This window comes from Gymnodraco acuticeps, unplaced genomic scaffold (assembly GCF_902827175.1).
Source record: "Gymnodraco acuticeps unplaced genomic scaffold, fGymAcu1.1, whole genome shotgun sequence".
NCBI classification, from domain to species: Eukaryota; Metazoa; Chordata; class Actinopteri; order Perciformes; family Bathydraconidae; genus Gymnodraco; species Gymnodraco acuticeps.
The window spans coordinates 4,706,880-4,720,032 of NW_022990274.1; positions in this window are offsets into that span (position 1 = coordinate 4,706,880).

Consider the following 13,153-nt stretch of genomic DNA (forward strand, 5'->3'; position numbering starts at 1 on the left):
AAGTAACCTTTTAGTTACTTAAAAAAAGGGCTCTATTAATTATTCTCCAATGCAATAACAGTACTGAAATGAAGGCTATAAGGATAGCCTTCATTTCAGTACTGTTATTGCATTGGAGAATAACACAATCTGTTGATCAATTTGACATGCATTATATGCAATCTGGATTGCATCGATATTAGCTGGCTTTCCATTTTTGTATATTCTTTCTCCAGGTAGTTGGAAAAAGTTTTCCGTCCCATATGCCGTGTGCCGCCCGGACATGGTATCATGCTAACTAGCTCCCTGAAAGCGGGTGACTCCACTGTAGCAATAGCCTGCATGTGTTCTACAACATACCGTGCAATGGCTTTATCGACGTTTCCCTGGCTAGCAGTCCCTTGGTTAAAATCCAGCCGCTGTTGCTTAGGTGGAGGTGGAGTGGCGTCGGCTGAGTCTCTGTGGTCTTAGCTACTAGCTTCGTAGCATGTTGTTTTTGCAGATGTTTTAAGAGATTTGAATTACTGGTTTGGGCAGTAGATAGGATCTTTGACCCGCCAAGACACAACTTACATTTAACTAAAACGTTATTTTCTTTGTGCTCGACAAAAGTGAAATAGTGAGAATATCTCCAGGTGGAGAAACTAGACTTGAGCTCCGCCGCCGCCATGATAGTCTTGTTAGTAAACAACACAAACACGCCCACAGCCCGTCTCCGCATGTGACACAGGAAGTATCTAAGTACATTTACTCAAGTACTGTACTTAAGTACAGTTCTCATCTCTGTTCGCCTGGCTGTTGACTATATAAAAAAAACTAACGGAGTAACGCACCATGTAGTAACGGTAACTGAGTTACTGAATTTAAAAAGTAATGCGTTACTAGTTACTGCTAAAAATATCGGCGTTACAGTAACGTTACTCTTAACATTGGTTGCGACAGACATTTACTTTATCATGAGGAAGAATTGCTATCACTTTGTTGACTTCCTGACCTTTCATCTAGCGCCATTGTCAAAACGTTTAATAATTAATTTGTTTGACCAAATACCTGTTAATTGCTAGTATTCCCATCAGCTGTACTGCATGTTTATAGATGTTAATAGAGCAAATGATCTGAACCATCAGAGTCTTTTCTAAGAATGATACTCTGTAGCTTCTTCAGGTTGCAGTTATGTGTACCGATACACTGATATACCCACATACTGCTAGAATGTTCCTGATTATTTTTATTCCACTGTATGCAGACATGAATGATCTTGACCTTTCCACAACAGAAAGTCTAACACACACGCAGTGGCGACTGGTCATTAGGGGCAGGTGGGGCGCTGTGCCCCACCTGCCCCTAAATGACCAGTCGCCACTGGGTGTATTAAAGTATTAAAATAATGATTACAACAAAATGCAAAAAATAAATTAAAAAATATATAAAATATATTTTAAGATCATGTTTAATCATCTGATTCGTCTGTACATTGCTGTTTAGTCTGTGTTCTTCTAAATACTGTCTACAGTGTGTGCCTATTGAGCTGTTTAGAGCCATGTGGGACAAAACCCGATCCTGCCCCTCCCTCTCACTGTCTAAGTGAACGGTGACTGTAAAAACTACACTGCGCATGCTCAGAGTATTTTCCTATTTAACGTGTGTGGCAAAAAATAATGACCATAGGGGCACTAAAGCTGCCATCCCCACCATACGTCATCTCACATAATTCAGAGCTGATTGGCTGTAAGTACGTGTGTCGCGAAAAGTGTGGTGTGTGAAGAGGAGGAGAGAGACGCGTCCTAAAATCCGGAAGTAAGCTGCGCATGGCTTCCCTCCACAAAAAAGCAATGAGATTTCTCCATAGGATTTTAGAAAATAGCTCAAAATAAGATCTGTGGGAAACGTAGCTGTTAGATAAATGCACGTTTTGTTCAGCCAGATAATATCCTACTTTTATCATTTTCGAATCATAAATCTATCGATTAGATTTATGATAGACTTTTGAAACTACAAGAAGATAAGGAGGACTTTTACAAAAAAGTAATAGAGATTTTTGTCCAGAAGGATAGGCAAATGGACTTCATCTTCAAGTCAAGGTAAGACCACCATTTTATTGAAAATAGGATCTTACTAAGAGAGAACAATTCAATATTTAAATGATACAATTACATGTTTTGGGTATCCTTCTGTTGAACTGTCTGTTTAAAATTAATTGAAGCATCAGACTAAAAAAGCTTTTGAAAATAATATTATATTTTGATTTAGGTCAAAATATAATATTTGTAAACCTGAAGAGTCAGTGCCAGTGCCTCACCAGCCATGAACCTCACTGCAGAAGCTTATATATAGACATCTGAGTTTTTTGTGCCCCACCACTTTTGTACATATAGAAACGTCACTGCACACACGGCTTGTTTTCCTATATCAAATATTATAGACATTTATACGTACACATTAAAACTAAAATAGGCAACAGGCCAGCATTATGCATCTTAGGTATTGTTGCCATAGTATTGACCTGTAAGGTATATGATCACTCTACTAACTTTACAATGGATTTAAATTGGACCAATGCAATGTATCCCATATTTATTTTAAATGTCATATTCAGTATTTTAAATACATGTAGTGTTTGCATGTTTTTTTCAGAAAATTATTGATGGAGAAATGTTGACAATTTGTTTCTCTTGCTTCATGAAGACAAAACTGTTTTCTCAGGCAAGTCCGTCATCCAGCGAGACATAATGTTCAACAATTTACACAGAGTTAAGCAGAGAAAAGGGGAACAAGTGGTTTGTTTATGGAGCCGCCTGTTCAGGACGTCTGCTAACAAGACAAACTGCAGAGTGCAGCTCTGCTATCACGAGGAAATGTCTGCTCAGGTCGCTCCTCGATGAGAGGGCCATTAGCACTAAAGACTTTTCCTGCAATTGTGAGAAACCGCTGCCTGGAAGTGTGAATACCCTCTCTGCTTGTTGTCGTAAAGCAAGTTATGGTTCTCCACCCAAATGTAACTCATACCGGTGTGTAGTCAAGTGATAATCGGAGGGGGAAAAACATTAGAAAGCAAAATATACTGACATTTCTGTCAACGCCTCCCATTCTGCAGCTTGTCCGGTGTCTCTGCGTGTCAAACTCAACATACCCCTCTCTCAGTTCGTCACGTTGGACTGCTTCTTGTGGCTTTATATGAATGGAGTGAAGGAGGAAGTTGGGTGATGTAGTTTGAAGAGCAACAAAGTCCACTTACGGGTTAGGGTGGATTGGGGTGGACGGACGGGTCAAACAAACACAGGACTTTCACATAGTGTTGGTTGACCGTGTGAAACCAGACGTCAACGTTGAATATCATATGTAAAAAGAAATATCAAACTTAATAAATGTTTGATCTTCTGCCAAACTATGAGCAATCTAATACTTTTAGCTCATCTGGGACAGGTCTGCTTTCCGTCCCCAAAGTCAAAACTAAACAGGAAGCAGAACCCTTTGGTTATTATTATTCCATATACTGTATCTGGAACAAACGATCATAAAATGTCAAGTCCACTGCATTTATTTCTTATAGTACAAATGTCAATATAAAACAGGAAAGCTTGAGAAAAAAAAAAAAAAGAAATACAAAGAAATTAACGTATATTTAGTTTTCTTTACTATTGTTAATCGTCCAAACCACAAAATCCCTGTCTTGGGAAGCACTGTCCTAATGTGAGGAACAGATTTATTTAAATCCCAAATGTAACATCTTGCCTATAAGCTAAAATACATTTTAGCATGATCAAACACGGAAAATACATAAACATAGATAGAAAATGTTTACTCTTCAGGACTGATTTATTTTTTTTTAAAACCACAATTTGACCACAGTCGTGTTTATGATTATATCTAGTAGTTGTGTGAGTTGCAATGTTTTTTTCTGTTTCGAGTTCCAAACAAAACAAGTCTTCCTCGTGTTTAATCTCCTGCACATCCCCAGATAAGACATTTCTCTAAACAGAGGATGTATCGTTTAAGAAATCTATGTTCCTTCTTTTGCCCTTTGCTCGTAAACGCATGCAATTAAGGAAATTATATTGAAATGATGTTGACTTCATGGTGGGAGTTCTGCCTGGCTTTGCATCAGGGAACAGAAAGAAGAAAAATAACTGATACTTGTTTATCATTGTTGTAGACCTCGGAAAAGAAGAAGATTTGGCTTGATTTGTCAAGCATACAAAGGTATATTAAAAATATGTGTTATATAGATTTTGGTGCATGTAAATGTTCTGCAAAGGTTAACATCTCTGTGTTCCCTCCCTTTATTTACTTCCGTGACATTGGGTCATCACTATGTAACACACACATTTCTATTGGCGCACCATTACATTGCACATGCTAGGCTAAGAGACATCTCTATGCGGTTGAACAACCAATCAGAGCAGACTGGGCTCTGGTTTCAGACAGAGGGTGAAAAGAGGTGCTGCAGCACAGGCAATATGAGAAAAATAAAGAGCTTTTTGAACATTAAAGCATGGAGACATGTCACAGTAGAGACACTGCATACAAATATGAATCTGAAAATGAGCAGAATATGTCCCCTTTAATATCTAATCTGTTTAGAGAAGTCCAAAGAATGTAAATAGTATCTGGTGAGGAGCAACAGAAATAGACACATGCCTTCAGATGCTTGTCTTAACAGCTTTTAGTATACTCTGCTGTGCATGAAAAACCTTTTGTTTAACTTAACCCTTAAGTAACCTTAGTACAAAAATAAATCTAAATGAATTATAAGCCAACCCAGTTTTACTGAAGTCTGAGTCAGACCAGTAGATCTTATTTATTTAAGGAAATTAACAAAAACAGAAACGAGAACCTGTTAGTTAGCAACCCAGACATCTATAACAAACCCCGCTTTGATTTCTCAAGAACGTAATGGAGCTTTTTTTGTTTATAAAGCACTGTTGCTACTGTGACGACCCCTCCACACCACTAGGTGTTCCGTGGTCTCTCTCTCTTGTTTACAGGTTCCAGTGCTGTGGGTGGTCGTGGACTGACGAGCTGCACCTGGGCAGCTCCATTCCTCTGGGCACTCTCTCCGTGCCAGCCTCGGGGAACCTGCTGCTGGCTTTTGTTCATTTATTGTTAACATCAATAAATCATTGTTAATTGGTCACACCTCGTCTCGACTCTCCAGTTTATGTTATAGCCCCAGAGCCGGCCCATAACGCTACTTACTGCCAAAGCTACTTTAATCCTAAGTGGTCTTCCTTTCTCAGGGCACCACTTTAGAACATCTTGTTTACACCAGTAGAGACATATGATTATATAACAATGTTCTGCAATGTATGAGAACAAGTACAGGTATATATATACCTGAAAGAAAGAAATACAGACAGTATTGGTTATAAGGTATGTATTCCATGTGAAAAGTAAATGATCAAACAAGTTTGCAACATCCTGCTGAATAAGTGTTTGACTGACTTTTAATTTATGTTAAAGGTTTCATGCATAAAAGTTCATCCTTGATGACCAACCACATGACTTACTAGCTTTTTCTGGAGCTTTCACCTTTTCAAATAGATTTGTCCCTGTTGTCATGGAGATCTGTGGATATACAATGATGTCATTCCCCAGACACGTTCTGAAAGTGTTATGGGAAAAGCTATAAAAGCTACTGAGCTGGTGCGTCAGCAGCTTCATCGCCACGGCAACTGATCCAACTCCATCTTCTGACAAATACCATGCACTGTGAACACTGTGAATTTCAGGGTAGCTTTTTTTCAAATTGCACACTGCTGCTGTGATGTAACCAGAAGTGATAATCATCGTTGTTTGTTTGCTTAATAGCTAGCTAGCTAGCTATTAATGATCGTTTGCAGTACCAAATTATTACAGACAGCTCAATCCACCCTATAAAATCAATCATGTATTTTTTCAGCATCGGTATAGTAGTATGCAACTTAAAAGGGGAAAAAAACTGCTTATAGACTTTTGTTTGTGTAGTGCTGTGTTTACCCAAGCAATTGCAAATGTGTCTTACGCTTTCCTATCCAATATGGCCACCATTGAGTGTGAGAAGTGTCCAGGGTTCCACCTTTAACTTTTTGAACGTTACGGGTACATATTCATACTTAAAGCAGCCTATTGATTGAATGCTCAAAAAACAAACTAGTAGATGGGCTTAGACTTTCTTTTGTGTTAGCTTTGTCACATTCGTCCTGAAAATTACAAAATATTGTGTTCACTGGATGCTTTATATTTCAGGCCCCCAAAATGTTAGACCTATAGTTTACTTCAAACATTTATATCTACTGTAGTGTTTTTGGAAAATAAACTATGTATCTGATGCAGAGTTAGTTCCAGAACTGCAGCATGAATGACTCATCAAAACAATGACTAATTCGACCTGTGAGCCCACTTCAAGTGACAGTCAACTCACAGAAAATAGAATTTGCTTTCACTCTGTTGGATTATGGAAAAAAGGCAAAAGAGCCCACCCACGATTTCAAGTACTCAACACACAGGTTTGGATGGCTTACAGGAATAGTCCGGCCAACAAAACTCAGTGCTAATGCATAACATATGAAATCATGTCCTTATTCAGTTTCGGGTATCAGTTGATGTGGACTATCAGTTATGCATTTTGAAATGAGACATGTTTTGTGAAAGAAATCTTAAAAAATGCATTTCATAGATCGCTCGCAAGCTCGTTGGGAAACCCAAAGTATCGCTTCCTGAAATGACACACAATAGCACAATAATAACTCAGGAGGGACAATAAGTGTTTGTCCTCATATTGGCATACCATTAGAATTAGCATGCACTTGCATTGCATTATTATTACCTTAGTCATCATTGTTGTTTACACTTATGTAACACTTTAAAAGCATTTCAATTATTTAAGTTGTAAATAGTCTATAAGAATGAAATGTAACTAGCAAAAGAAAACAGATGTATTCTGACTGAGCTCCTCATACAAGTTGTTTTTAAAGATGACAAGGCCTAATGGCTAAAGCCAGATCACTTGTCTTCAATCCACAGCCAGCAAAACAGCTAATAAAAAAACAGCTGGAGGACCTGAGGCTACAGTCATCTGGAGTTTAACCAGCTGCCTCATCAGATTACACTGCGTCTAACTTTAAAAGGAAGTGCTTTCCTGTCAGAGGTGCCACAGGGCAATGGTGAATTGAGCATCTGCTTTGTGCCATTCCAGTCAATAGTTGCTGAGAAATGTAATTAAAAACAACCAATGTCAACCTCATGGTGGCATTAAAGGTTAAATTAGGGGACAAAGAGGGAAATCATGCTTCATCATCTGGGCAACATTTATATATGTACAAAATCCCCCCCAATATTTGTTGAGTTATTATAGTCTGGCCACCAGCGATAGACCTACAAACAGAGTTGAAGTGTGTCAAAACTTAACAGAGTTAATTCACTGAAGTCAAGTTGCTAGTGTAGCCTCAAAACGTACACAGATTGTGATAGTGCTCATTGCTCCCCAACATTTCACCCAGTTCCTGATAATTGGGGGCATTTTTGGGTGTTTATGTATATACATTTAAGGAATGTTTTTTTGTGCTAAACAAATGAACCAACATTATTATAGATTTACAGTTTTGTTTCATGAAACGTGCTGATTGTAATTCCAATAACCACTCTCCTTGAACCTCCGTTTTGGTCCCCACCAACTGGAAAAATGTGTGTTTTGGCTGCCAAATGAGCTTCTACTACTTCAGAAGCTAGTTGCTAATCATTGGTTATTGTAAGAATCGATTGGGGCTTCTGGAATTCTGGTTTAGCCAGCAGCATCTGGATAACGGCTAAAACACTTTCCAGTAACGAGACATGAGAATGTAGTTGGAGTTGAGAAACAAAGTGTTTGACCAGATTGTTTGCAAATTGGCCAGTTTGCATTCAGTTTAGATTATTTATTTATGTTTGCAAATAAAAAGCAAAATCATCATCAAACGATTGTCGATCGATTTTTTTCAAGATTGCTATTTGTCTAATTTATTATGCCTCTTTTTTTCTCCAACTGGACTGTTTACCTGAATGTAAGCAAAGCGTGTTCAAACATGATCTGTCAAAACGAATCAACAGAAACAAGTAGGTCCTCCTTTATGGCATTGCACCGCGCTTTTTTTACTTTGGGTATTCTGGGGCAGACAAACAATAGCAAAAGTCCCTTCTTGGATGCCCCTCTGGTAAATACAATATGATAATTTTTGTATCTACTGTTAATAGAAATATTAATAGAAGCAGCTTTAACTATCGGACTGGCACATCTGTCACAAGTTAGACACTTCTATTATTGTTTGTTTGGTGGCTCAACTAAACTCTCCTGTCATTTCAGATCCCGCCTTCCTCCAGGCCCTTGTAATCAGCTCACTTCCCTCACCTGGTCTCCCCAGCCCTTCCCTCACCTGTTACTCATTCCCTCATCACTCCACAGTATTTATACCACCTCACTATCACTTGTCCTTTGCCAGATTGTCTTGTCGTTTCCGCCAAGCTCTCCAGTGAGTGTTGTGCTCTAGCCTAGATTTTTGTCCTGCCCGGTTTTTGATCCCTGCCTGCCTGTTTACGGATCTCGAGTTCTTGCCTGCTCCCTGTCTGGTTTTGGTTGCCTGTTTGACGGATTTACTGGTTTTGACCCTGCCTGTCCCTGACCTGAATAAACTGAACATTGCTATACACTGGTTGTATCTGAGTCGTGCTATTGGGTTCTGATCTGTACCTGTGATCGTGACAACATCAGATAATGCTCAGAGGAGCGATCAAAAGGTGTAGCTTAGAAGGACTTAGACCTACTTTGCCGTGAATGTCTGGGGATTTGTTGAGGTTTTTGAAACCTGTGTCAGACAACACTGAAGGGCATGTCAGCGCCATTGAACAGCTAAGATTTACAGTGCAATACCTCATCAACCTATTCTGATTATATCAACTATGCAGCCGAGCAGGACATGTTCATCTACTGTAAACTGAGTCCCATACAAAAGACAATGAGCCTATTCATGCCTGTTTCTGTTACAAATAATTACTACGATATGATTTACAGTAAGCTCCATTGTGTTTGTCTGCCTGTGCAATATGCCGATAGTGCCGATTTTGGAACGATTTTGATCTTCCAGCTAAACTGTAGTAGGAATGTTTGAGAAATAATGTGTTCTGTGCAGATCAATTCCATTCATTTTCTGTCAGTAATAATCGCTTTAGGGTAGAATATTGTAGTTTATTTTCATGATTTTAAATAATTTGGCATAAGAAAATCATCTAAAAGCTAAAGTGTGAAGATGAATGTATTTATTTACATTATGTTATTTTGGGTTTATTGCGATTTATTTTCATTAATTCATAATTTATATGAGCCATGTATAATCTAATGTCACAAAGTCATCAATGTAGTTGTATTGCATATTGACTAATGTCGCATAAATTCAATTTTAGTGTAGCCTATCTATATCATTTACAGTACACTATTTTAATCAGATATCAATTTAATCACCAACTGCTTCACTGCCTATTTTATTATTTATTTTAATTTGTGAACTACCTCTCTGAAAGGTCCCAATGTGTTCACTTTGATGGGCTGTCTTCGGAGTGGTTAAACATAGCTAATGGTGTTCCTCAAGGTTCTGTTTTAGGTCCACTTTTATTCTCCATATATATCAACAGTTTAGGTGAAAATGTGGATGAAGCTACTTTACATTTGTATGCGGACGATACCGTGATGTACTGTGCAGGTCCCTCCATTAAGGAGGCTGGTGTTAAATTACAGGCTGTTTTTAACATTATTCAGACTCAGCTTGCTGAACTTAAGCTTCTTTTAAATGTTGATAAAACCAAGGTAATGCTATTTTCAAAAGCTAAAAAGACACCAGAGCCTGTTTTAGATATTGTTACTATGCAAGGACAGGTACTAGAAGTGGTTACCAGTTATAAATACCTAGGTATCTGGCTTGATGATTGTCTTACTTTTAAACTTCAGGTCAATAACCTGCTTAAAAAGCTGAGGGTTAGGCTAGGTTTCTTTTTCAGAAACAAGTCCTGTTTCTCACTTGAGGCCAGGAAAAGGCTAGTCACTGTGACCTTTTTACCTGTGCTGGACTATGGTGATTTGTTGTATATGAATGCCCTGCCTATTGCCTGAACAAGTTAGATGCCGTCTATCACAGCGCACTGAGATTTGTCACAAATTGTAAAGCACTTACTCATCACTGTACCCTGTATGCCAAGGCAGGTCTGCCATCATTTACTGTAAAGAGGCTCAGTCATTGGTACACGTTTATTTATAAAGCTGTGTTGGGCAAACTCCCGTATTATATCTGCTCTCTGATAACACAGAGAGTTGCAAGCAGCTATTGTCTGAGATCGCATGATGTAGTATTGTTAGATGTGCCAAGAGCAAGGACTGTCTTAGGTAAGACAGCTTTTATGTGCGCAGCTCCACTTGCTTGGAACAATCTTCAGCAAGAATTTAAACTGAGCAATCTCATTCCTCTGCATGTTTTTAATGCTAGGCTAAATGAAATGCTTGTTGATACTATGGGCACTTGTAAATGTCTATAACTATGTAAATGTATCCTGTAAATATAATGTATGATGTCCTTTATTGTTTTATGTTTCATGTGGAACCTATATGCTGCAGGTCTCCCTTGAAAAAGAGATCTATGATCTCAATGGGACCAATCTCGTTAAATAAAGGTTTGAAATGAAATGAAATTAACCATATGTAACTCATCCTTCGGATACACAGCGGGAGTGTCAAGGGTTAAAGTTACACTATAAAGGGTTTCACACTGAGAGCTTCAAATAGAAATGCAGATTTAAAGACATCAAGGATGGACATCTTTTTGATATGCTTCCCCATTTGACCAAGATCTGGGTCCCGTGTGTGCTATTCTCATTTCTGTACGAAAAAAAGATAGTCATCTTCTGGCTCTTGTTTTATCGATTCAAAATTACTTAGATAATTTCAAGTTTCTTCAAGACTCCTTAACCATAGCTTTTCTTATAGCATCATTCCAAGGCCCAAAACCTGGAGATAGATACAGATGAACTGGATGACTTTAAAAAAACAACTTGGGTGAGCCTGAAATGGAAAATATGAAAATGATGCCCAGGAAAGATGAATTCACTACGGTTGTAAAATATAGGTGTGGTGATTGAAGATGAGAGCACTTTGTGTCCTCAAGGCACTTGCTAGGATGGGAAGGAAGGATAAGGTGGAGCTCCTTTTGGAGCGAAGGCAGAACGTATAAAAGTTAGCGCTGAGCTTCAGTCTGCAATGTTCAAAACAACAGATTAAGCCAGAAATCTAGGTGTAGTCATGGACTCTGACCTGAGTTTCAACAGTCACATTAAAACTGTTACTAAATCAGCCTACTGTCACCTAAAGAACATATCTAGGATTAAAAGACTAATGTCACAGCAGGATTTGGAAAAACTTGTCCATGCTTTTATCTTCAGTAGACTGGACTACTGCAATGGTGTCTTCACAGGTCTCACTAAAAAATATATTAGGAAGCTGCAGCTGATTCAGAACGCCGCTGCTCGGGTCCTCACTAACACTAAGAAAGTGGATCACATCACTCCTGTTCTGAAGTCTTTACACTGGCTTCCTGTGTGTCAAAGAATAGATTACAAACTACTGCTGCTGGTTTATAAAGCACTGAATGGTTTCGGCCCAAAATACATTTCTGACCTCCTGCTAAATTATGAACCATCCAGATCTCTCAGGTCTTCAGGGACTGGTCAGCTTTCTGTCCCCAGAGTCAGAACTAAACATGGTAAAGCAGCGTTCAGTTATTATGCTCCAAATATCTGGAACAAACTCCCAGAAATCTGCAGGTCCGCTGCAACTCTGACTACTTTTAAATCCAGGCTGAAGACTTTTCTTTTTGTCGCTGCTTTTAATTGAACTATTCATATCTTAGACTGCACTGTAACTTTTATCCATGTATTTTTTCTTTTAATGTTTATTTTATTAGCTTTTCTTTTTAATGAGTGATTTTAAATGCCATTTTCTTAATGTCTTTCATTTTTTGTAAAGCACTTTGAATTGCCTTGTGTTGAAAAGTGCTATATAAATAAACTTGCCTTGCCTTGCAAAGACAAACTAAGAGACCCTGACACAGACAATAGTGTCAAATTTGAGCTGGAACCAAAACCCTTTTAATTCCTCTTTCTGCATACAGTTAGCTTTTTTTGTAGGTGCAATGCTAAGATAGTAATGTATAAGTGGCAAAAAGCTATGCAAAACACAGGCAAAGTCCTCCTGACTTTGGAGCACATATTGCATTGTCCAAAAATGTGTGCCAGAACAATTGTCTGGTCCCTCTCAAATCCAATATTGTAACAAAATGTTCGGATATCTTCCATTCAGCTAGGCTCTAGGACTTTCCGAACATTTCCCTTGGAGAGAAACTGCATCCCAAAGTGCTCATCGAGTGGTGGAGTGTCATGTGAAACAAGATACAGCGAGCCAGCCAAACCTCTTGAACAAACTCACAGCAACTGTTGAAAGGAAATGGGAGTTGGTGGTGGTATTAAATATAATTAACAGCCTACGTGGTGTGCCTCCACTGGGGATGGCCTGTGGAAACTTCTTGCATGTGTTGAAAAGAAAGTCCCTGTGCCCTTGATTTGGAACTAGAGCAAACTGGACCATCTGCATTCTCCTTTTTAATTGACCATTAGCTTCCAAGGACTTATGTTTCGGAAGCCTCCTTTGTTAAAAGGTTAAAACAGCTTTTGTCATTGTGAGCATGTCTTCTAAAAAATGCTTTAAAAATTCAGTCCATTAACCATTTGGATCTTAGGTCTATCTGATCCAAGCTGAGTAAAAAAACATTCAGAAGAGAATCATGAATATATCAGACAATTAAGCTTTCAATTCTAGTGAAATCTTTAAATCTTCAAGTACTAGAAACAAACTGTAGTGTAGATTTAAATGAAAGAAGTGTTTCAAGATGGTTTGGAAACTTCAACCAAATCACTTTTTTAATGTCCAAGATGGATGGACTCTAATGAGGTCCATTTAACTGTCTGACAAAGAAAATGACGATACCATGCTGTCTTTGCTACACAGGGTTTCACAGCTGAAGTGTAGATGGGGCAGCAAAACACAAATTAACTAGAAAATGCATTTCCTGCTGAAAATGCGTGCGAAAGCTGTAAACTGTGTACATTTGTTGCTGAATTTAGCTGA